The 25,868-nt window shown below is 36.2% G+C and overlaps 1 long non-coding RNA gene across 1 annotated transcript; it reads right to left on the bottom strand.

Moving 5' to 3' along the window:
- Positions 1-6,627: 6,627 nt before the first annotated feature.
- On the bottom strand, positions 6,628-25,868 carry LOC131524644 (uncharacterized). The gene is made up of 4 exons (XR_009267038.1): positions 25,573-25,868; positions 23,364-23,406; positions 7,063-7,122; positions 6,628-6,966 (listed from the first exon to the last, which is right to left on the bottom strand). It is a non-coding gene; the product is annotated as an uncharacterized LOC131524644 (long non-coding RNA).

Genomic DNA, 25,868 nt, shown 5'->3' with positions numbered 1-25,868 from the left:
CTGGTTAGCTTACTTTAGCAGCTTTGCAGGGTCACATGAGGCGATAGTATTGATCTTCATAAACACTGCGGTTAAGTCACTGAGTCGTGTGGAAGTGTTTATGAGGGTTATCAGTGTCTAGTTTATACTGGCTGTGGTGGTTAGTGGTCAGACAGTAAGACGTCTCCCTGACTTTAACAAGAGAGGAAGACCACCAATGCGTGTTTCAATGCTGTCTGGCTGTAAAACACTGTTGAGTTCTGTGTGTGTGTGTGTGTAAGTGAAATCCCATTAACACACTCGTGATTTTACGGGATTACGACTTCATGATTTTTACTGCAGCTCTTTTATCACCCATCAAGAAAAGCAATGTGCCTTAAAATGTGTGCTTTAAACTATCCTGATGTTAAAGTCAACATGAAATGCAGTCGCTATCACTTCAGCATCGTGACATACAGTGGGGCTAAAAAGTATTTAGTCAGCCACCAATTGTGCAAGTTCTCCCACTTAAAAAGATGAGAGAGGCCTGTAATACCTCAACTATGAGAGACACAATGAGAAAAAAAAATCCAGAAAATCACATTGTAGGATTTTTAACGAATTAATTGGTAAATTCCTCGGTAAAATAAGTATTTGGTCACCTACAAACAAGCAAGATTTCTGGCTCTCACAGACCTGTAACTTCTTCTTTAAGATGCTCCTCTGTCCTCCGCTCGTTACCTGTATTAATGGCATCTGTTTGAACTTGTTATCAGTATAAAAGACACCTGTCCACAACCTCAAACAGTCCAACTCCAAACTCCACCATGGCCAAGACCAAAGAGCTGTCAAAGGACAGCAGAAACAAAATTGTAGACCTGCACCAGGCTGGGAAGACTGAATCTGCAATAGGTAAGCAGCTTGGTGTGAAGAAATCAACTGTGGGAGCAATTATTAGAAAATGGAAGACATACAAGACCACTGATAATCTCCTCGATCTGGGGCTCCACGCAAGATCTCACCCGTGGGGTCAAAATGATCACAAGAACTGTGAGCAAAAATCCCAGAACCACACGGGGACCTAGTGAATGACCTGCAGAGAGCTGGGACCAAAGTAACAAAGGCTACCATCAGTAACACACTGCGCCGCCAGGGACTCAAATCCTGCAGTGCCAGACGTGTCCCCTGCTTAAGCCAGTACATGTCCGGCCCGTCTGAAGTTTGCTAGAGAGCATTTGGATGATCATATGGTCAGATGAAACCAAAATAGAACTTTTGGTAAAAACTCAACTTGTCGTGTTTGGAGGAGAAAGAATGCTGAGTTGCATCCAAAGAACACCATACCTACTGTGAAGCATGGGGTGGAAACATCATGCTTTGGGGCTGTTTTTCTGCAAAGGGACCAGGACGACTGATCCGTAAACGAAAGAATGAATGGGGCCATGTATCGTGAGATTTTGAGTGAAAACCTCCTTCCATCAGCAAGGGCATTGAAGATGAAACGTGGCTGGGTCTTTCAGCATGACAGTGATCCCAAACACCCGGGCAACGAAGGAGTGGCTTCGTAAGAAGCATTTCAAGGTCCTGGAGTGGCCTAGCCAGTCTCCAGATCTCAACCCCATCGAAAATCTTTGGAGTCCGTGTTGCCCAGCGACAGCCCCAAAACATTACTGCTCTAGAGGAGATCTGCATGGAGGAATGGGCCAAAATACCAGCAACAGTGTGTGAAAACCTTGTGAAGACTTACAGAAAACGTTTGACCTCTGTCATTGCCAACAAAGGGTATATAACAAAGTATTGAGATGCAATTTTGTTATTGACCAAATATTTATTTTCCACCATAATTTGCAAATAAATTCTTTAAAAATCCTACAATGTGATTTTCTGGATTTTTTTTTTTTCTCATTTTGTCTCTCATAGTCGAGGTATACCTATGATGAAAATTACAGGCCTCTCTCATCTTTTTAAGTGGGAGAACTTGCACAATTGGTGGCTGACTGAATACTTTTTTGCCCCACTGTATGCTCCATGTGAAACAGAATGGAGTCACACCTGAATGCGAGCTGGCACCTTAATAAACACCACTGGTACACACTTTTAAGGACTTTTTTAGAGGCTGAAGGTCAAGTTGATACTGTAGAAGATTTTCACATATTTCCAGTCTAAAACAGACGACATTTCCTAGCAGGCACAGTATGTCAATGTAACATCAGTTTGACGTTGGACATGATGTCGGACAGAAATGAAAATCATGTTGACGTCAGTATTTGATGCTAATTTGTCAATATTTAAATGCAATTATACAGTATGTCACATGTCCTTTTACTGTAAATATTATTACTGTAAAATTTACAATTTCTACCGTATACGGTATGGTAACTTTCAGCTCACCAACTTTTTTGGGAATGTTTTTTGAGAAAGAACAATTTATTTCAGTTCATTTTCAAGACAAACTTCTGAAAGAATCATGCACAATGGGAGACGCGTGTTAGAAATAGTAATAGTAGAAATAGTTTCCGTTTTGTTTGAATGCATCCCACAGAAAGAATATTATTGCGAGTGATTTCTCAGAAATCTTTTATGAATGAGGTTGGTGATTGTTGGAGCACTTGAGATGACTTTTGGCATTTTGTCATCCACAGCAGGTCACCCAACCTAGAATATATTTAATTAAACACTCTTTTGCCCTTATCTTGCTCTGTTCTCCTACAAAAGCAGCCTTGTATTTCACAGACTTTTGGCAGATGACAGAAGTACTATGGCACATGGAGTCAGTGAGCGTTATCTTATCTGAACACTGACGATATACAAACCAGCACTCACTGTACTCTCATGAAATATACATCAGGAGCGTTTGCATCCAGCATTGCTTTTCCTCCAATCCGGCCCTGTTTAATTCAAAAGCCTTCTTTGCAGGTGGAATACATATTTCAAAACGACTTCTAAACCACTCGTATCTCAAGATCGATTTTTTTGCTCTCTTCCCATAACTGTGTTAAGTGGTGTGATTATGCTGCTTTTCTGTCTCTCTCTCTGTCTTAGTGTCTGTAGTGTTTTGGTTTTGACATGACACTGAATAATACCTGGTTCTAAACAAAAGGAATCCAAACTAAACTTCAAAATATAAATACAGCCCTGCTGGAAAATTGCTAGTAGTGGTGTTTTGAAACATGTCTAGTCTGGTCATTATTTGGTCCAGGCTATCATTAGAAGGTAAAGCACACAAAATACATAAAATAAGTCCTGCTCCAGGAAGCTTAACCTTCACTCAACCTCAGGAGGTCTAATGGTGTAGGTTAAGGTTTAGCTAATGATTAGTATGTATTTACCAATACATACTTTTATGTATGTATTGGTAAATTTATATTGGATATTCATTTTCAATGGGGTTTACAGTGTTTGCAGTTTCCGCTTACCAGAATTTGGGACATAAATACAGGCTTAAATATAAATTATGTAGATGTATCAAATAAAAAAAAAAGAAAAATAAATAAATACATCTAGCACTGATAAACACACACAAAGAAGAAGGGTGAAGGGGAGGTTGTGTATGAATATATATATAAAATTACAGAAAAATAAAATAAAATAAAATATATGTGACCTCAAAATGTTGTTGAGATTCACTCTTAAATTTCTAGGAGACCATTTTTATTTACTTCTAGGAGACATATATATATATACTGTATATATTTGACATTTATTTTGTATCTTCATTTTCAATGGTGTTTACAATGTTTGCAACCATGTTACTGAAATTTGGGATATAAATACTGTTTTAAATAGAGTCATTTCAAGTACAGTGTTTTTAAATAAAGTGTAATTCTCCTTGTGTATGAACTAGATTAAATATAATTGAATAAATAAAAATAATTACAATTAATTAATAATATAAAACCTTTTTTAACAAATTAATTGAATATCAGTTATTTTTATTGTATGAATTTAGAGACAGTCCAGCAGGACCTCCGAGGTGTGACCAGTCAAATTTCATTGAGCTTCTTATGCTAGGCTAATATTATGTCAGATAATAGTTAATATCAGTATCAAAAATAATATCTAATATTTCTCAGATCTTCATGAAACCTTGTTTCTCTGTGATGTGACTTGTTTTTGTTCGCTCTTTTAGTCATCCATTCATTTAAGTGACTGAATGGATGGCTTTGCTTTTAATAACGCTTGATGAGATATGGAGACATGAAGTGTGTGTGTGATTCCTAGTGTCAGTCATGCTTCACAGGACTTGACGTGCTTATACTTTCCATGTCAAACTTGGTCTGGCGGGATTTAAGTGTGTGTGTGTTGGGAATTATAGAAGGCCTCGCTCAATTAACTCAACGAGCTTCTTGTTCTGTCACATCTTGTATGTTTAAGTGAGAGTCAGTACTCACAACGGACCACCATTTCTCACTTTTCCCATCATGCATTTCTGTGTTGTCTGCTTGTGAATATTCTTCCCACATTTTTTTTTTTTTTTTTTTTTTGCAAACCACTTCAGTTTCTGTTTAAACTCTGTTTAATCGGCTTTTCCAGTCGGGACTGTACTATGTTTCCCTTGTTCTCCTGTGCAGAATGCTGGATTAATCCAAGCAGAGAGGTTTTAATTCATATTACATGCTCATTCTCAAGCCATTGATTGCTCATTGTACATTTTGCTGGTGCGTCGGTTGGTTTGTTTGTTTGTGTTATTTCAACCCTCTTCATCCTCTGTGACAATACTGTGACAATCCAGTTACGACGGCAGCCTGCCAGACTGTTGTAAAGGACAACACATGGAGCTAGAAAACAGACAAAATAAGTCTAAGAGTGAAAGTGACAAAACATGTTCATTTATTTTATTCATTCATTTATTGTGAATATAAGGAGAATGAGAATTGAGGTAAAAATGTGCTTAAATATGATGAGAACTGTGTCAATGTAAAATTTGACTTGATGGTCAAAATATCAAAATATAACATAAGGTTGGAATAATTAAAAGGGTTGGAATTATTGTCCTATGCTCACAAAGGTTGCATTTATTTGATTAAACAATAAAGTAAAAAAAAAAAATACAGTAAGAATTTTGGAGTAACTTTCGAGTAAATGTTTTTAGTAAGTATTTATTTATTTTTACTTTTTAACCCTCTGGCCCGCTTCATTTAGGAGTCACACTTGTCTCCTTCGCGGTCAAATGTGACCGAAGCCTTGAAATGTAACTTTTTTTTTTTTTCTCAGGAAAATCAATGCAATATATTTTTGTTCAATAATATTTTTTGATTATTATTTATGATTTTAGGAGATTTTATGATACTATGCAATATTTATACAATTTTAATGAGCCATTTTCTCCACTAAAATTTATATATATATATATATATATATATATATTTATTTCTTTATTTGCTATTTTTTTAATTAATGCAATATTTCACATTAAAATAGAGTGAAGGCATTTAAAATCCATTTTTTTGAAGTGAGAATGGGCCATCTGGAGGCATTAAAAAATAAACACTTGTGTAATGTTGCGTAACCTCTTGTATTAGCACCCTATATAGATATAACGGATTCCCGTTGTTTTTTAGACATCATTTCTTAATTGTTTTAGGTTTTGCTATTAGATATACTGTATATCTAGCCATTTTAAAAGACTACTTTTTGTCAAGGTTTAGATATTTTTGTTTGGATAAGTATCAGGTTTTACATTATGATTACAGTCAAACATTAAAATCTTGTTAGAAAAGGAACACATAGAACGCATTTTTGTTACTCAGTATTTGATAATTAACAACAAAACAAGGAATAGATAGTGATAATTCAAACCACCTTATACAAATATTTTGTAATTAATTGATATTTTATTCAATGTAATTCAATTTGCGTTAACATATTTTCAAAATTTGCTCTGTTGCAGTCTTACCAGTTCATTTCTGTGTATATATGTATATGTTTGTGTGCGTGTGTGTGTGTGTGTGTGTGTCTGTTTTGCACTCCTGATATTGTAGAGAGTCACCCCTTGATTGCTGCACACTTTTTTCTAACCAGTGCCTGATTTGTAGTTTGTACCATCAAAAGACCACCAAGTGTCATCTCACTTCGATGAAGCTACGATTTTTTAAATTTCAAAATATATATATATTTTTTTTTATTACCAAGGAGGGCCAGAGGGTTAAAGAAATGAATGCTTTTAATCAACAAGGATACATTAAATTGATCAAAAGTGGCAGTAAGCACATTTATAATATATATAAAGCCAATTGAAATAAATGCTGTTATTTTGAACTTTCTGTTCATCAAAGAATCTTTTCAAAAAAGATCAGTTTCCACAAAAATATTAAGCAGTAAGAACGATTTAAAAAACTGATGATAAAAAAAATTGTTAAATAATAATAAATAAGCACCAATAACAATTGAGCAGGAAATCAGAACGATTAAAATGATTTCTGAAGGATCATGTGGCACTGAAGACTGGAGTAATTATAATTGCATTTTAAAATATACTCAAATAGAAATAAGTTCTTTTAAATTGTAATAATATTTTACAATTTTACGGTTTTTACTGTATTTTTGATCAAATAAAACCAACACAAGAGAGGCCTTTAAAAAAAAAAAAAATCGTAACTCTAAATTTGATGATCATCAGTGTAAAAAATATCCCTAAAATATCACTGATGATCAGATTTAATTTTCCTTCCCTTCATTTACAATCAGAAGTAGTTAAGGTCATTCTGATTTAATAAATCTGCCCTGACAAGAATCTGATTGGTGGCAGCGACACGCGGGCCGCTGTGTGAGAGCCGTCGTCTCTGATTACAATCTTCAGGTGCCGTGTTTCTTAAAGATCGGCCCCTGCTGCCGTGTAGCACGATCCCTCTGGTGTCTAATCAGCCACGAGTCCGTGTGCTGCATCACGCTGGAGAATCAATCATCCAATCATTCATCAGCCTGACAGGAAATGAGACAATTGTGCTGGGCGAGACAAAACACCAATTAGCTGCCTTTGATTCGTCACGACTTCTACAGTTGCAGCATCTGTGAAATAAATGTGTGAAAAAATATGCAACAAATTTTCTTCAACACCATAAAGAATAATATATCCAAGGTACAGATTCATAGCAATAATCTTACCTTTCACCATTTTTACCCCATTTCACCAATGAATTTCCATGATTTTCAGTCATTTGTGAACTGAATAAGGATTTCAAATGAAAATCAGATCATGCGGATTTCACTTATGCACAAAGAGCAATTTCTAGTGCGGATCACTAGAATAGAACAGAAATATTCTTGACTTTCATTATTTTAATATTATTTTTATTTTCCATTTGTTTTTCAGTTCTAATTTTATTTGTTATATGGATTGTAGATTATTTTATTCCTAAATATTAAATACCTTTATGCCATTTTAAGTTTTATTTTATTGTAATTAATTAATTAATAATTTTTTATTTTTTATTTATTTATTAATTACTGGTATAAATTGTAAGTTTGTCTGACTGTAGGATCCATAATTTTACCAAGAAGGAAATGTTCCTATACAATTCATTCATTCATTCATTCATTCATTCATTCATTCATTTATTTATTTATTTATTTTGGTATTGATCATACATTATTTTAATGCTAGCTTTATGCCATTTTCAGATTTTATTTTATGTGTTTTATTTTATTTTATAGTTTTCAAAGTCTAAGTTTTAAACTTGTCTGACTGTGGGAACCATGTAATGTTACTATATCAACATTTTGATTGATTTATTGATTGATTGCAGATTGTTTTAATGCTACCTATGCTATGCTATTTTTGGACTCCATTGGATTTCATCATCTTTTTTTTCTGCACAGAAAAGACAAGTTTGAACTGACTTAAAGGTGAGTAAATGATGACTGTTATTTTTTTGGTGATCTATAGCATTAAGGACTTTTACATTTAGAAAAGTTGTCCTTTATATTTTATATGGATTTAAAATAACTAATTCACATTATTTTACTACAACTTTAAGGTTGCTCTGCTGTAACTGTTGACAAGCCCTCTGTGATATATTTATTTGTCAGTAACCTGGATTCATTTCTCGGAGAAACACATCCGCTCTATAAATATTTCACGTGATTGATGAAACAAGCCCAAAGAGTGTCCTCCCAACTGTTTCGTGAAACTTTCAATATGAAAGCCATTAGTCAAAGTGCGATGGAGGCTCCATTGAAGCAGACGGGCCTGTTAATGTAACCAATATGCTGTTAACGTCCATTTAAAAAATCTTTCTCCATCTAATTTGGAATCCATCAGTGCAAACTTATCCGCCTGTCTCCATTACTTGTAGCAATAAAGACAGAAATGCAGCGCGAGTGAGCGAGACGGGCGGCTGAGCTTCCTCTGTTATCACTGGGCTGTTTTATCTTCTGCTCCTTCTGAGTGTTTATGCACATACTGTTCTCCCATCACACTACTCATGCATCCTAACAGAGTTCCCAGAGCCAGATTTCCTTCAAAAAGCCCAGTCGTCTAAAATGGGGAGAGCTAAAGTTACTGCCAGCCATCAGAGGTAATCTAAAAACATGATGAAATTTGTTTTTCACAACATGATTCGGGCAGATGTGGTTTTCTGATTGCTGCCGGTGTTATGTGGGAAGTCGAAATGAAAAGTCAAGGCTTTGTAAGTCGTGTTCAGAGCTCTTCAGAGCTGATATTGCCTCTGAGGAAAACTCACAAAGACAGGTTAATAAATTATCCATCTGTTAATAAAATGACTAGTATATAGTGTATAGTAATATTTCTGTTCATCTCCAGATGATTGTTGATGAGTTTTATTGCTTTCTGATGCACAGTTTAGAAAGTGAAGCAGCAAAACAGCATTACAATATCATAAAGTAATTTATAATTGATAAACTAAATGAATTTACCATTCCTGCATTATATAGTATGTATATTATGCAGTTATATATGCATGTAAATTATGCCAATTTTTCTGAATTTAAATTTCTGTATCTTCTCTAGACTCATTTGACTGTCAAATTTTGAGTCATTTTATACAAAAATTGCTTAGAAATGCAGAATAACCATTTTATTTCTAAGTTATTTTAGAAGTAATTTAAAATGATAACTATCCACCACTTGCTGAAATGTACGACAGCATTTTAGTGCCACATTAAAAAATGTAAAAAGTTATATATAAGAGAAGAAAGTCTATTTCGACTGTTATTTCGGTGGTATTTCGACTTTATTCTTGTAATATTTCGACTTTATTCTCGTAGTATTTCGACTTTATTCTCGTAGTATTTCGACTTTATTCTCGTAGTATTTCGACTTTATTCTCGTAGTATTTCGACTTTATTCTCGTGAGTATTTCGACTTTTATTCGTAGTATTTCGACTTTATTCTCGTAGTATTTCGACTTTATTCTCGTAGTATTTCGACTTTATTCTCGTAGTATTTCGACTTTATTCTCGTAGTATTTCGACTTTATTCTCGTAGTATTTCGACTTTATTCTCGTAGTATTTCGACTTTATTCTCGTAGTATTTCGACTTTATTCTCGTAGTATTTCGACTTTATTCTCGTGAGTATTTCGACTTTATTCTCGTAGTATTTCGACTTTATTCTCGTAGTATTTCGACTTTATTCTCGTAGTATTTCGACTTTATTCTCGTAGTATTTCGACTTTACTCTCGTAATAGATTTTTATTTTTTAACATGGCACTAAAACGCCGTCGTAGAAATGCATGAAGATGAGGCTGTGACAAATTTTATGATATCATGTGACAATGCAATAAAAAAAAAACAACAACAAAAAAACATTTATAATGAAATATATGTCACATTGTGTTTTATGTCAGATAATACTGAAGGTTTTTTTCAACACACTCCAGGCAAAATTGTTAAGCTCTTCTGTTTCTATAACTTGTGTTCTTTCAGACTAGTGGAAAGAAAACTTCTAAACTACACATTTACAGTAATTGTTTATTTTATTACACTTTAGCTTCTGTAGATTTCCATTACAAAACATATCTTTAAAGGCCTTTCCCCCTACACTTAAGTAACAGCAAACGTTACAGATTTATTCCTGTCTATATTCTGAAGGTTTTACAGACAGGTTTGTTCATATATCAAACGCCTAATTTCTATTACATTTTATTCCAAAAAGTATGGTCATTTATTTCCTGGCTGTTTGCAGTAATTTCTTATAAAAGTCTTTTGATAAAATATTTAACTCTAATATGTCAGAAAGGTGCAAAAAGGTACAAAAGGAATGCCAAATTGGAACAAAAGCTGTCACCATTTAGATACTAATATGTACTTTTAAAGTACTAATATGCAGTCTTTTAGGGTAAATAAGGTACAAAAGTGTACCTTTTGAAAATGTACCAATTCAGTGACCACTTTTGTTTGTTTTTTTCTCTCTGAGAGTTTATTTTCGTTCTTAGAATGTATGCAAATGTGTGTATATTTAATTAGATAATGCATCATTTGAAACCATGTAATACAAAACAATTCTCCTAATGTACTGTGATTAATCAACAGGGGTAAGTATCATGATATCTATTAAAATTTTGGTAACTCTAGATTAGAGAACACATTCACTATTAACTAAGAGTTTTCCCTCAATAAACTCTTAATTTGCTGCTTATTGATAGCAAGTAAGGTACTGTAGTTGTTGTAGTAGTTACGTTTAGGTATTGGGTAGGGTTAAGGGACCTAGAAGATGGTCATGCATTAACATGTGCATTAAAACAGCCAATATGCTATAGGCATAATAAGCAAACAGTTAATAGTGAATAGTGTTAATCTAAAGTGTTACCAACATTTTTAACATATTCACCTTTTGCAATTGAAAATATTACTTCCAGTTCAAGTGCACCCTGAAATATTGGACTTAACTATCAACCCTAAAGAGATTTCTACATCCATTCTTACATGCTTCTGATTCAGAACAGGTGTTTTACAAGAAAATCCCATTCAAGGCAACCTTGATGAATCCCGTGCATAAGAGATCAGACCTGATGTCAGAGCTCATAAGAGTCGGAAGCATCAGTGAAGGACGAGCGACGCGGCGGGTCTCTCACTGATAAATTGCATAATGGACACCTCGGCTGGTCTGGGCCTTTGGGACGTGGGTCATCTTACAGTGGCCAGATGCCGGTGGGTATTTATAGTACTTTTCTATTACACTTTCACCCCGATGCTCCTTTAAAATTCATTCATTTCTTTTCTGTCAAGACCTTCCTGACTGGCTCTGTCAGGCATCACAAAGCCCTCGACCACACCAGTCCATGAAGTCCTCTCAATCTCTTAACACATTCATTTTCTATTTGCTTCTGTTTGCTTTTCATCTCACATCAGACGGGGGTCTATCCACGACACTGGACACGTTACTACAAGTGTTGTAGAGTAAATAAAGTGTAAAACTAAATGTAGCAACACTGCTAACATAAATTTTTAGTAACATGACAGTTTAGCTTTTTTCAAAATAGTCTAGCTTTTCCAGCAATGAGCCAACTTTTTTTTTTTTGCAAATTTTTTGTTCATAGCATAATGCTTTATAACATCATAATATACTTTCTGTATATACAATATAGTTGTGTATGTGTGTGTATATATATATATATATACAGATTTATTATTATTATTAAAGATAAATCAAAAATTAAATAACTTTTCTATTTGAATGCATTTACTTTTTTTATGTGAGGACAAAGCTGTTTTTTCAGAAGCTGTATTATGCCATAATACTTTTACATGATTTTACAATATTTATTCACTTTGGTCATGAAAACAATGCCCTTGCTAAATAAATTTAAACAATTTCTTTCAAAAAAAAAAAAAAAAAAAAAAAAAAAAACTTACTGACCCCCAAACATTTGAACAAGTGCGCAAATTGTTGCATATTTAAATATTTTCAAATCTAAATTACCCTGGTAACCATCCACAACACCGCCACAAGATGGCAAATTTTGCACAGGTAAGTACTACTACATTTTTTTCTGTAGTTAGTTAGTGAGCAGCTTGCTTTATTTGCATTTATAAGAGTGACAGTGGTAAGGTGGAGGACTGGAGGTTAGTCACTCATATATACCGTTGAGATTTGATTGACAGGATAAGATGAACGAGCTCTGAACTTTCGTTTAAAACTTAATTTAGTTTCTAATGAAGGGCCTGCACCGTCCTCCTCTCGTTCTCGTATTGTTTGAATAAAAGCCTAATTTTTTTTTTTTTTTAAAGCGCTCCCTCATTATTATCTGACATAATCCTATTCAAACATCGGCAGTGTAGCGAGTGTAAGAGGAAAGAAATGGTATTGTGCCGAATCTCTGTTCTGATACTCTTTCAAACATGTTCAAAGAGCGGTTTAACTGTGCCGTGCAGCGAGGGATATGCAGTCCCAGAGTGCATTGTGCGGGGGCTGGCTCTTACTCCCAGCCAGCGTACCGCGGTAACCCGCTTTAGACGCTTCTCTGATGCTTAGAGTCACTCTTCTCAATGTATTCACTCCAAACAAACGCCGTCCTCCCACAGTTTCACACGTGAGGACCACCGGTGACTCGGGAACGCGTCTGATCTTTCCGGACACAACGGCGCATTCGCCGTTTGGCTGAATAATGCATTGCTCACACTTCAGTGAAGTGGAGCTTCAGCGAGACGAGGTCAGATCTCCTGCCAGGGATTCGGGATCATCTGTCGGCGGTGTACTCTCATTTAAAAGCCATCCTTACTAGTCATTTAACACCACTTTTCAATGCTGTGGTAAAATAGCATTCTGGCTGCACAGTATGATTGATTTTGCCCTCTGACCCACACTTAACCATTATATCTATATCTTTTTCTGTATACAGCGTATGTGTGTGTGTATATATTATATATATATATAAATCATGACAACTTTCGGAAGATTTTAGCATGGTAATGGTTATGACAATGTTAATGTATTTTGTCTTGGTGGAATAGATCTACTATGCTGCTGCTGCTGGTGGTTATTGCTGTATTTGTAGATTATTGCTGCTGCAAGCAAGTACAGGAACTTGCTACTGACAATGCATACGGCGATGCAGTGCTGTGAGTAGGACATACTGCTGCTGCACAAATAGCATAGAAAAAAAAATCTGTAGCAAATCTATACAGGTGGAGCTGGGGAAGGTGGTGGGTTTTGCGCTGCAAATGCTCAAGTGAATGCTAACCAGCCATTTAAATGTAAAGTAGCAAGCTCATTGACTGTGTATGCAACATGAACCAATCAGCTTGTGCCAAGTCGTTTAACGGTGTGAATATCATCAGTTATACATTAATACCCGTCAGCCTGCGCCATCTAGATTTTCATGACTGAACTATACATACGTTTTATATATACAGGTGCATCTCAATAAATTAGAATGTCGTGGAAAAGTTCATTTATTTCAGTAATTCAACTCAAATTGTAAAACTCGTGTATTAAATAAATTCAATGCACACAGACCGAAGTAGTTTAAGTCTTTGGTTCTTTTAATTGTGATGATTTTGGCTCACATTTAACAAAAACCCACCAATTCACTATCTCAACAAATTAGAATATGGTGACATGCCAATCAGCTAATCAACTCAAAACACCTGCAAAGGTTTCCAGAGTCTTCAAAATGGTCTCTCAGTTTATAGGCTACACAATCATGGGGAAGACTGCTGATCTGACAGTTGTCCAGAAGACAATCATTGACACTCTTCACAAGGAGGGTAAGCCACAAACATTCATTGCTAAAGAAGCTGGCTGTTCACAGAGTGCTGTATCCAAGCATGTTAACAGAAAGTTGAGTGGAAGGAAAAAGTGTGGAAGAAAAAGATGCACAACCAACCGAGAGAACCTCAGCCTTATGAGAATTGTCAAGCAAAATCGATTCAAGAATTTGGGTGAACTTCACAAGGAATGGACTGAGGCTGGGGTCAAGGCATCAAGAGCCACCACACACAGACGTGTCAAGGAATTTGGCTACAGTTGTCGTATTCCTCTTGTTAAGCCACTCCTGAAGCACAGACAACGTCAGAGGCGTCTTACCTGGGCTAAGGAGAAGAACTGGACCGTTGCCAAATGGTCCAAAGTCCTCTTTTCAGTTGAGAGCAAGTTTTGTATTTAATTTGGAAACTGAAGTCTGGAGGAAGGGTGGAGAAGCTCATAGCCCAAGGTGCTTGAAGTCCAGTGTTAAGTTTCCACAGTCTGTGATGGTTTGGGGTGCAATGTCATCTGCTGGTGTTGGTCCATTGTGTTTTTTGAAAACCAAAGTCACTGCACCCGTTTACCAAGAAATTTTGGCGCACTTCATGCTTCCTTCTGCTGACCAGCTTTTTAAAGATGCTGATTTCATTTTCCATCAGGATTTGGCACCTGCCCACACTGCCAAAAGCACCAAAAGTTGGTTAAATGACCATGGTGTTGGTGTGCTTGACTGGCCAGCAAACTCACCAGACCTGAACCCCATAGAGAATCTATGGGGTATTGTCAAGTGGAAAATGAGAAACAAGAGACCAAAAAATGCAGATGAGCTGAAGGCCACTGTCAAAGAAACCTGGGCTTCCATACCACCTCAGCAGTGCCACAAACTGATCACCTCCATGCCACGCCGAATTGAGGCAGTAATTAAAGCAAAAGGAGCCCCTACCAAGTATTGAGTACATATACAGTAAATGAACATACTTTCCAGAAGGCCAACAATTCACTAAAAATGTTTTATTTTTTTTATTGGTCTTATGAAGTATTCTAATTTGTTGAGATAGTGAATTGGTGGGTTTTATTTTTAAATCATTTTATCTTATTATTATGCATTATTTACTGAAATGTATTATATAAGGAACAGAAACACTAAGGAACACTAGAACATGACAAAAATATTCAAATATATGTACTTTAATGTATGTAATGTATTTTAACTTTTACATTATTATGCTTTATTCTAAATTATTATATAAGGAATGACAAGAGAGTGAGTATATGATGGCATAATTATCATATAGCAATACATTAAGCTAAGCTAATGTGTTTTCAGTGATTTTGTAGACTTAAACCTTTAAAGAAACACTAAAACCACGAAGTAAGAAACATTGGCTGCTCTTTTTTTCCCTGGAGTAGACGGCAGTGGAGTTGAAATGACATCTAGACCCGTGTTATGTCCTCTGCTGAGCAGGAGAAATCCGCTGCAGCTTTAGAGAGTTAGTCAGTGTGAATGGATGGTAGTATCTGTCTGACACTTTGCTCTCTCACCACATCAAACAAGAAATCCTCAACATGTAAACCTGCTCTACTTTCATGCATGTCCTCTTTTCTCTCTTTAAAAATAATTTTTCTAAACATGCGCTATGATAATACATGTACCATTTCTTTGACATGGTACCGTGATAATATTTAGCACCATAGTAATACCATGGTTTTTAGGCATGCATCAGGTTTATTTTTTATGATTTGGTATATGGCTATACTATGTATTTTTGTTTTTTTGCCTTTTTTTTTTTTTAGAAATTTTGTTTATTTATTTATTTTGTAATGGCTTTTGGATATGTACCATAATAATACTACAATGGTAAAACTTTTTTTTAATTTTTATTTTTTTAGACATTTTACATGCTTTTGTGTTATTTTTTAAATAAATTCATTTAGGTGCTTTTCAATTTCAATTTATTTATAAAGCACTTTAAAACAAATTTAGTTTACCAAAGTGCTGTACACAGTTACATTGACCCAATCACACAATAAAATAAAGACGTCATTAGGAAAACAGTCACAAAACATTAAAAGTACGAGAAAAAAGATATGTTTTTAAGAGACTTTTAAACTCAGACACTGAAGTTGTTGTTCTAATAGATAATGGCAAAGTGTTCCATAGCTTGGGGCCAGCAACAGCAAAGGCTCTGTCACCCCTACATTTCAATCTGACTCTGGGAACCGAAAGCAGATGCTTAGTCTGTGATCTGAGTGATCTAGCTGGATTGTGTACAATAATCAACTCGGAAAGATATGGAGCAAGATTGTTTAGAGCTTTAAACACAAATAACAGAATTTTGAGTTGAATACAATAATAAATTGCTAGCCAGTGCAATGAACATAAGCAACCTGGTCTCATAAAAATACGTACCTCTGCGCACTTTTTGTGCGACACTGTTTTACGTACCTTGCTGCACGTTTCACCGCAGTTTCAAATAGAAATGTCCACTGAGTGGCGCTAAAACACAGGTTCAATATGTGAACCCTGGCACGTTTTTATTACGTAGATATTGGTACGTATTGCTGTTTTTTTATTACATTGCTTCAGGTACATATTGCGGCGGTTCAGAATTCAAATATCTGGGGACCGTCGCTAAAAATTAATGCTCTATCGTGTTGGAAATATGCCCTACACCAAATCCAGCCCTAAACCTACCTGATAGTGTTAACAAATGCAAAACCGCTATAAAAACGTATTAGCTGATGCAACTGTGCCATTTGAACTTCCTTTTACGCAGATTTTAACTGCTTTGTCGAACCGTAGTTACATGGGATTCGAACCGGTGATTCTTGTCTCCTAAGTCCGTCTCCGTACTCCGTGAGCTACCGAACAAACTTGTCATCTATGAAAACCCATAGATATGAAGCTGGATATGTGCGATGCTAAGGTTCAAAAGCATCAGTTTTCAAATCTCCTTTCAAAGTAATTGTGCGAAAATTACGCTTTATTAATCGCAACTGTCAATTTGTGTGAAAGTATTCATTTATTTTGGAAACTGCAGTGATATGTACTTATTGGTACGTATTTCATGTAAAAAGTGCACCTAGGTACGTAAATGCCATGAGACCAGGTAGAACATAAGATAGGCATGATGTGATTCCTTCTATGACAGCCTGTGAGCAAACGAGCAGCCGCATTTTGGACCAGTTGCAGACGGTGAATAGATGAGACAGGCAGCCCGTAATATAGCGAGTTACAATAGTCGAGTCAGAAATGAAAGCATGAATTACAATCTCAAAACTCTTCCTGTTTAGGAAAGGTTTAACTTTTGCTAATCTTCGCAGATGGTAAAAGCTGGCACTCACAATAGAATTAATTGTAATAGTAATACTATGGGCCCTATCATACATCCGGCGCAATGTGGCGCAAGGCGCGGAACAAGTGGTTTTGCTAGTTTCAGCCCGACGCATTTCTCATTTTCCCGTCCTGCGCCACGTTGTTTAAATAGCAAATACATTTGCGCCCATTTGTGCACCCATGGGCGTGCTGGTCTAAAAAAAGAGGTGTGTTCAGACACGTTGTGCGGTGCGTTACTATTTTTGTTTATTTTGAGGAACTGAAAATAGACTGCGCCATAGACCAACTCAAATCTGGGGCCCGTTTCAGTAAGGAGGTTCAACCAACTCTGAGTTTAAACTTGAACTCTGAGTTGACTTACCGTGAGATGGGAAACTCAAGAGTTTTCGATTTCAGAACGGCTGAATTGTGTTAGTTTATTCAACTCTGAGTTTAGTGCGTGCACAACGACTATGAAAAGTCATGATCAGTGGAGCTCCGAAATTACGATTCACCATGGCAACAGCTCCTGCCAAAAAGACGTTCGCGTACTTCCAAGTCAATGCGTAACTTTGATTCTTAATAACTGTAAATAATTTAATAACTGTTATAATATCAGAGGTGAAAACTGTAAATTATTGAACTAATATTCATTTTAATGGAATCCCGTGACCAAAAAAAAGTAAAAAGACAAGAACGTGGCAGCAGCTAAAAATGAAGTATAAAAACAAAATTCAATAAAGGTAAAGCTTTAAGCATGAAAGGTTCATGGGTGTAAGCTAAATGACTTTACAAACATTTGACATTAAATATCATTCAGTGTCTATTTCAATGCACTGCAGCTTTTTCCACAGTCTAACACTCTTTTCACATAATTAAATAATCTCTAATCCAATCTGTTACATTTTTTAATTAGAGTAATAAAATTAATACTGACTTGTCGACAGCAAGGTAGAGGCTCCGAAAAAAGGGGGGAGAACCTGCACCAGCACCTCTGACAGATGAAGAGGAGATGGTCAAGTATTGGAAGAATTCTAAAATCCATAAGTAAAAAGAATAACTTTTGCTTTTGTATTTGTAGGAAATAAAGATGACCAAAAAAAAAATTGTGAATAATTTGTGTTGATTTAACAGCTGTGGTTACGGCATGTTGTAGCTACTACTCCTCCATCTGGCATCCTTCCATTCCATATAGTAATTAGTTGTGGCTGTGAGTCTAAGTGGCCCGCATATGATGCCACAAATATGGCCCAGTTATCCTAAACCATATCTGGGCCAGTTTTGGCAAAGAAATGGCATGGTAAGCACTGGTTAATGTGGCCGTGAGTCTAAAGTGGCCTGCATTTGACATGGCAAATATGCCCCATCTATTATAAAGCAGATGAGGGCCACTTCTGGTTTGTATGTTGCACACTGGCTAATTGAAATGGAAGTTTTAAATTGTAAATATGGCTTAATAGAATTTGGTTACTTTTAGTAGGATGCAACACAGTTAACTGATGCAGGATGATCTGGATATGAGTCTTAAGAAGGCTACATCCCAGACAGTAAGCAGTGTCGGCCCAGATCCGGCCCACATCTGGCCCACATGGATTTCACACGGGCCAGATGTGGGCTGGATCTGGTCCAAAACTATGTTGCTGTCTGGGATACCCACCCAGACAGCAACCAGTGTTGACTATGTTGCTGTCTAGACAGCAATTTATTTTTTTAAACATGCTTTTAATTGCAGTTTTTTTATATGTGTACTGTAATGACAGTTCTTACTGTCAAGGTTCGCACCATTTCCCTTGTTGTGTTGATTGTATAGGTTGTGAGTTTGAGTCTCGGGCCAGCAGGGATTGTAGGTGGGGGGAGTGAATGTAGAGCGCTCTCTTCCACCCTCAATACCATGACTGAGGTGCCCTTGAGCAAGGCACCGAACCCCCAATTGCTCCCCGGGCACCGCAGCATAAATGGCTGCCCACTGCTCCGGGTGTGTGTGTTCACTGCTGTGTGTGTGCACTTTGGATGGGTTAAATGCAAAGCACAAATTCAGAGTATGGGCCACCACTTCACTTTCACTTTATTCTGATCAGGTGTGCCTAGTTAATTATCCTTGTTTGGTCTGAGTACTTAGGTTCCCGTATGTTCACTTTGAGTTTGTTTGGTCTTATGTCTACATGTCTTAAATGTTGCTGTGCTACATTGTGTTTGGATTTACCCTTGCTGGATTAAAGACTTATGATATGTAACCTTTCATCTTCATCGTGCACTCTTTAACACAGCGTAGCCATGACACTTACATACTTACTGTGTAAGTAGAGTTTGAGTGAGAAGCATTTAGGTTCAAACTTGTGAAGGATTTATTTTAAAGTATTGGAATGTGTCTTTGAATATTTATCTGTGACATTTGAATTGCTGCTTGTTCAAAACCTGGGTCAGGATGTTTTTACCAAGTAGGACACATTTCTGGAACTTATTTGAACATTTAGGGAGAATATTTTTAAATGTATCTTAAAAATTTGTTGAGTATTGTTGATGCATAACTAACTTCCCAGGCAGCAACATAATTTTGGCCCAGATCCAGTCCACATCTGGCCCGTGTGAAATCCATGCAGGCCAGATGTGGGCTGGATCTGGGCTGACACTGCTTGCTGTCTGGGTTAAGGCATTGTGTGGCCAAAATAATGTATATTTATGGTTTATTTGGTTCATTATTAGCTAAGATGCGGCTGTGCCGTGGCCTGTTTGTGGACCACTGCCAAAATACCACCATTCCATGCAGTATGTGGGCCACATGAGGAATATGGGGAAAACCAGGGTTAGAATAAAAATCAACTGTGGCCCACATTAGGGCCAGTTTTGGTTTATTTGGTTGGCTTACATGTGGCAATGCTAAGGTTTACTTGAGGCCCAAATCTGGCAAACAGGACCTGACTGCCCAAATGCCATTATCCACATGGTATGTGGGCCGGAGCAAGGTGTTGGATATGGGCCAGAATTAAAATAAACGTGGCCCAGATTTGGGCCAGTTTTGCTTTATTTTTATTTATTTATTGTCACGGCTGCCACGCGGCCTTCCCATAGCTTGCTTGTGGCCCAAATTAGGCAAACCGGTGTGGACTACCCAAATGCCATCATTCTACATAATATGTGGGCCAGAGCAAAGTGTTAGATTTGGGCCGGATTTGGGCCAGAATTAAAATAAATGTGGCCCAAATTTGGGCCAGTTCTGGTTCATTTTATTTATTTATTTTCATGGCTGACATGTGGCCTTCCTATGGCTTGCTTGTGGCCCAAATTTTGCAAACAGGAGCGGACCGCCCAAGTGCCATCATTATTCACAGTATGTGGGCCAGAGCAAGGTGTTGGATTTGGGCCGGATCTGGGACAGAATTAAAATAAATTTGGCCCAGATTTGGGCCAGTTCTGCTTTATTTGGTTTATTCATGGCTGACATTGGGCCTTCCTTTGGCGTACTTGTTGCCCAAATCTGGCAAACAGGAGCGGACCGCCCAAGTGCCATCAGTCCACGCCAGATGAAAGTGTCGGGTGTGGGCCTGATCTGTGCCTCAGGAATTTTGCTATCTGTGGTGAAACTCCCCTTTGATGGATTTGTGTCCAGGAAAAAATTATCAGTGTGAGAGGGATGCACACTTTCCTTAAAATCTACATACAACGGGCTTATACATTGAAAAACAATGACACTAATTTTTTTTTAAGGTAAGTAGTCGCAAACAATTTATTTTAGCTACATTTAATAAAAAAAATGTTGAAAGTCAGTCAACTAAATTTGTTTATTTAAATGTAGTTAAAATAAATTGATTGCAACTGCTTACCTTAAAAACTTAATTATAATGGTTGCAATTATAATGGGCTCTGCATCTCCGATGTTTTAAAGTGCATTTTTCTTATTTTGCAAATTATCTGTCAATGGGGCAATAAACTAAAAATATTCTTGTTTCAGTTTGCATTAAGATTATTTTTCTTACCCTATGGCTGACAGTTTTACTTGTTTTACGTAAAATATGCATTTAAAAGGAAAATCCCCCAGGAAACAAGACTAAATATCTTAGACACTTTTCATCTATAAAATGCATATTAAGAATTTCTAGATATTTGTACTTGAAATAAGACAAAAATACTCAGTAAGAAAAGCATTTTTGCAGCGTGAATGAACAAATAAGGTAAACGTCGCTTACGATTTAAAACAGGGGTGGAGACCGAAAGAAACTCTGGTTTAGTGAAGAAAACCTGCTCCCGACCAGGTTAGGTTCACAGAGTAAGTTACCATGGTAACTGACTCTGAGTATAAGTTACCTCTCTTTCAGAAACGGGCTTGACTTACCCTGCTTTCCAGGGTTTGACAAACCTCCCATTTTGAAACGGAAAACCCAGAGTTTCCCTCATTTCAGGGTTAACATATTCAGAGTTTTCACTTAACCTCCTTTCTGAAATGGGACCCTGGTCTAAAGTCTAAAGTCAATGGTGCAATATTTTTTTGTTATTTAAAGAGCGCCTTAGTAGAAAATGCGCCTCTGGGCGGGTCCACAACGTGCGTTCACTTTGCTTATTACACACAGGGATGCGCAGCAGCACACAAAAAAATTAAAGGATTACAGTGTAAAAGAATATTATTGTGTAGGCTACATAAATATAAAAATGTCATACATGTCACAATGGATAGTCATTGCTTTTGGACATGTACCACCAGGGCCGTTTCTAGCCATTTTGACGCCCTAGGCGAAGTCCCTATCAACTTAATTGATTCAGCATTTTAACACTTCCGTCAGGATGCTTTCAATTTGACAAAGCGGTTTAATAAAGTATGTATTGATCTTAATTGTATTGATTTTAATTGGCTGTAAAAGTTTTATATGTAAATATTACATGACACACTGAACCTTTAACAATGCATTGGATCAAAAACGCACACCTTTTAGACCAGTTTCACATGAAACATGATTTCTCGACTGCCACAAACACTGCCTAAACAAAATACTGATTTTATGTAGCCTACTGATATTTTAAATTGGCCTTTGAACTTGCACGGCGAAAAAAAAAAAAAGCCTTACCTTGCCAAAACACTGACAGAACCCATTGATTTAATGGCATTGATGAGCGCTCCAAATCCAAATGCAAACTTTGCATGCAGCAATTGACGCCCTCTGATCCAATGGCATACAGGCATTTACTCTAGCCCAATGATATTGGGGGATCCAGAGGGGGCGGTAATCAAATTTCAGGGTGTCCGTGCCACTCTTGATCACAACCCTGTTAAAATGTGGCGGCAGTACTCCAGCTGGTGGCGCTCTAGGCGACCGCCTAGCTTGCCTATGCCTAGAAACGGTACTGTGTACCACAGTAATACTGTGTTTGTGAGCACATATCTATTTATTTATATATTTATACACACGCACCATACCATGGTTTGTTTTAATTTGTTTATTTATTTATTTATTTATTTTAATGATACTATAGTAATACTATGACTTTTGGACATATACCATGGTAAACCTGTTTTTTTTTTTGGACATTTTTACATGCTTTAGTATTATGTTTTAAATTATTAAATTTAATGGTACCATATTAATACTATGGCTTTTGGAGATGTACTATGGTAATACTGTGCTATTCAAAATGTACCATTTGTAATTTTTTTTTTACATTTATTTATTTATTTATTTTTTGTGGACATTTTAAATGCTATTGTATTATGCTATTAATGAATTAATGGTGCCATAGTAATACTATGGCTTTTGGACATGTACCATGGTAATACTGTGTTTTTTGAACATATATGAACGCACGTATATTTGTTTGTTTGTTTGTTTATACCATAGTAATACTAATACTATGTTTTGTTTTTGTTTTATGATAATAATTAATATGAAAGTATCATAGTATTACAATCTGATGACTAATACCACAGTGCTTTTCTGTAAAAGCGCTCTCTTTCTCTCTTTCTCTCTCTTTCTCTCTCTCTCCCTCTCTCTCTCTGACACACACACACACACACACACACACACACACACAAACTCCCTCAATTCCTTAGTCTGTATTTCATTATATCCATCCAATCAAATCTGTCATGATATTTATATTCAGTATTGTTTCAGTCTCATTGTTTTGTAGATCTGTTCATCATAATTGCTTATCCAGACCCAACACGATGACGATTCACTCCCTCTTCTGCATTACAAGTGACAGTCATCCATCTAATTAATTTTTTTCTTCATTCATGTCTAAAATTAGAATGCACGTCCTCACTTGACATGTGCTGAATGCTCATTTCCAGTTTTGTCGGAGCAGGAGGTGAGAACTGTGCCAATAATTTCTCAATGCATCTTTTCAGAGCTTCTCACAGCAAAAATAAGATGCTTCTCATGGTAAAGGTTGCATAGATCAGCGCAGCGCAATCTGTTCAGCAGGTTTAGTGATGAACAAGTAGAAGACCCTCACCTTTGGTTCTCAGGCTGACAGGCTGACCTTTGACCTTCTGCAACTGTGAAGCAGAGAGAGGAAGAAGATTGCCATCTGTTTCCATACCAACCAGAGCTGCCTTCTCAGCAGCTCTGTTCCAATACCTAGCGAGTCACCTACGTAGACAGCATTTAAAGGTGTACACCAATCTGTTCCGCAAGGTAGGGGACTGCCTTCTAAGATTGTTATTTATTTTATTTTTTATTATTTTGGAGGGAGGAGGTGGGGGAGGGGGCAGTAAGACACATATCCCATAATTCACTGCAATGCGGTGGTAAATAAAATAAGATAAATGTTGATTACATGTATATATACACTGCCAAAAGTATTGGGTCACCCCCTTCTAATGAACAGGTTTGACTGCTTTAGTAATTTCCATGAGTACAAATCTTAATGTTTAAGCATATAATGATATTCTAGGTAATTGTGTGCTTCTAATTTTAAAGCAACAGTTTGGACAGGACCCTTTTCTATTCTAACATGACAATGCCTCTGTGTATAAGGCAAGGTTCAAAAAGAAATGATTGATTGAGTCAGTGTGGAAGAACTTGACTGGTCTGCAGAAAGCCAAGTCCTAATCCAAGCTGAACACCTCTGGTGTGACTTTAAATGCAGATCTTGAGCTAAAAACTCTTTACCAAACACCAATGAACAAACGTATTGGGACACCCCCTTCTTTAGAACAGAAAAAGGCACTTCCAAAACTGTGGCAACAAAGATGGAAACATAATTCATGTATTTAAAAATTGTATTTCCATCTCTGTTGCAACAGTTTTGGAAGTGTCTAAAAAAATGACTGTACCTACAGTTGGGCAAAAAAGTATTTAGTCAGCCACCAATTGTGCAAGTTCTCCCACTTAAAAAGATGAGAGAGGCCTGTAATTTTCATCATAGGTATACCTCAACTATGAGAGACAAAATGAGAAATTAAAAAAATCCAGAAAATCACGTTGTAGGATTTTTAAAGTTTAAATAGTAATAGAAGGAGAAAAAAAAAAAAAAATGATGTGTCTTTGTGGTTTAGTGGTTGATAGCAGTAATATGTTTCATCACTTATCCAATTACATGTGTTAGAAGAAACTAATCTGAGACTCCATTAAAACAAGAGACCTGGCGGCGCGAGGTTAAACAATAGCAAATTACATTACCCTCATACTGCTTAGCGAGAAGACCTTGCCATGTTCGTGCCCGTTCATATCTACTGAGAAATTACCAGGCCACACCAAGCTTTTTTTAAATATTAATATATATATATATATTTTTTTTTCATATGGAGAAAAGGGAGACAAAAAGGTTTTTATTTATTTAATTTTATTGACTACACAATCAAAAACACCAAGTTGACTGTATATTTAAATGAATATTTTAAATACATTTCACTGAAAACCAATAATTACAAACACGGACATGATAAAGTTTTAGATTTTTGATTTATTTATTTTATTTTATTATTATTATTATTTTTAAATATAAAAATATAATTCCAACAGTATTTGAATGTACTGTACTAAGTACTACATTTTAGTAGAAAATACATTGTCTTGTTATTTAAAAGATTAATTTTCATTATTAATTCTAAGGTAATTCATACTGTTTACTTGTGTTTGTTTTTTATAATATTTTTTTGTAACGTATTGCTTTTGGTAAGTTAATTTACAGTTAATTCAATTTTACAATAGTATACTTTTTGTTAAAAATGTTTTACAGTGCGTGACTGAATTTTGGCCATTAAACAGACAACATATTAAAAAATAAAAATAAAAAAATAACAAAATACAATCAGATAAAAACAAGATGTTTTGCAGTTTAGTTAAATTTTTTGTCTTTTTGCACTGAGCTTTTGTGTACTGTATGTTTTTATAGTATAGCACCTCTTTTATCTATAAAAAATGATTTGTCATGATATGACCCCTTTAAATCACTTTAGAAAACACTGGACCTGTTAAATGTCTGTTATATTAAATAGAAACATCCATTTGAGGTTAACAGTACATGGTATGTTTCAGACAGAGGCTATTAATGACCCCTTTTCTCAACCATCTGCTGCTTTTTGCTTTCCCCGGCTCACTGAACTTTCCCTGGTTAAGAGCTTCAGCTCCAAACTTGTTCATTTTCGCTCTGTAAGTTTCTCTGAATGTAATTACTTCTAATCTCTTTATCCTTCTGTGTCCTGGAAAAAGCACCTTACCTGAGGCAGATGACGACAGGAGCTGGCCTCAGCTTACTTTCGCTCTCAGACGCTTCCTTCCCTTTTTGACTTCTTGAGATTCCTTACTATCATTGGCTTCACAGATATGCATATCTCCTTTTAGAGGCTCTCTCTGGTTGCTCCAGACATTTTATGGTTATCCGTTGTTATTTGGGTTGATTGAAGGGGCAAAATCGTCTTTGCCCTTTGATGCGTAGCTTAAAGTTTAAGTGTGTCATTTTTCGTTGTACAAATATTTTCTTCTATCACAGTATAATATGTTGAGACAACTTTAA

Source organism: Onychostoma macrolepis, chromosome 18 (genome assembly GCF_012432095.1).
Source record: "Onychostoma macrolepis isolate SWU-2019 chromosome 18, ASM1243209v1, whole genome shotgun sequence".
NCBI classification, from domain to species: Eukaryota; Metazoa; Chordata; class Actinopteri; order Cypriniformes; family Cyprinidae; genus Onychostoma; species Onychostoma macrolepis.
Note: the sequence above shows the minus strand (reverse complement) of the source record. Positions and strands in the feature narration are given on the sequence as shown.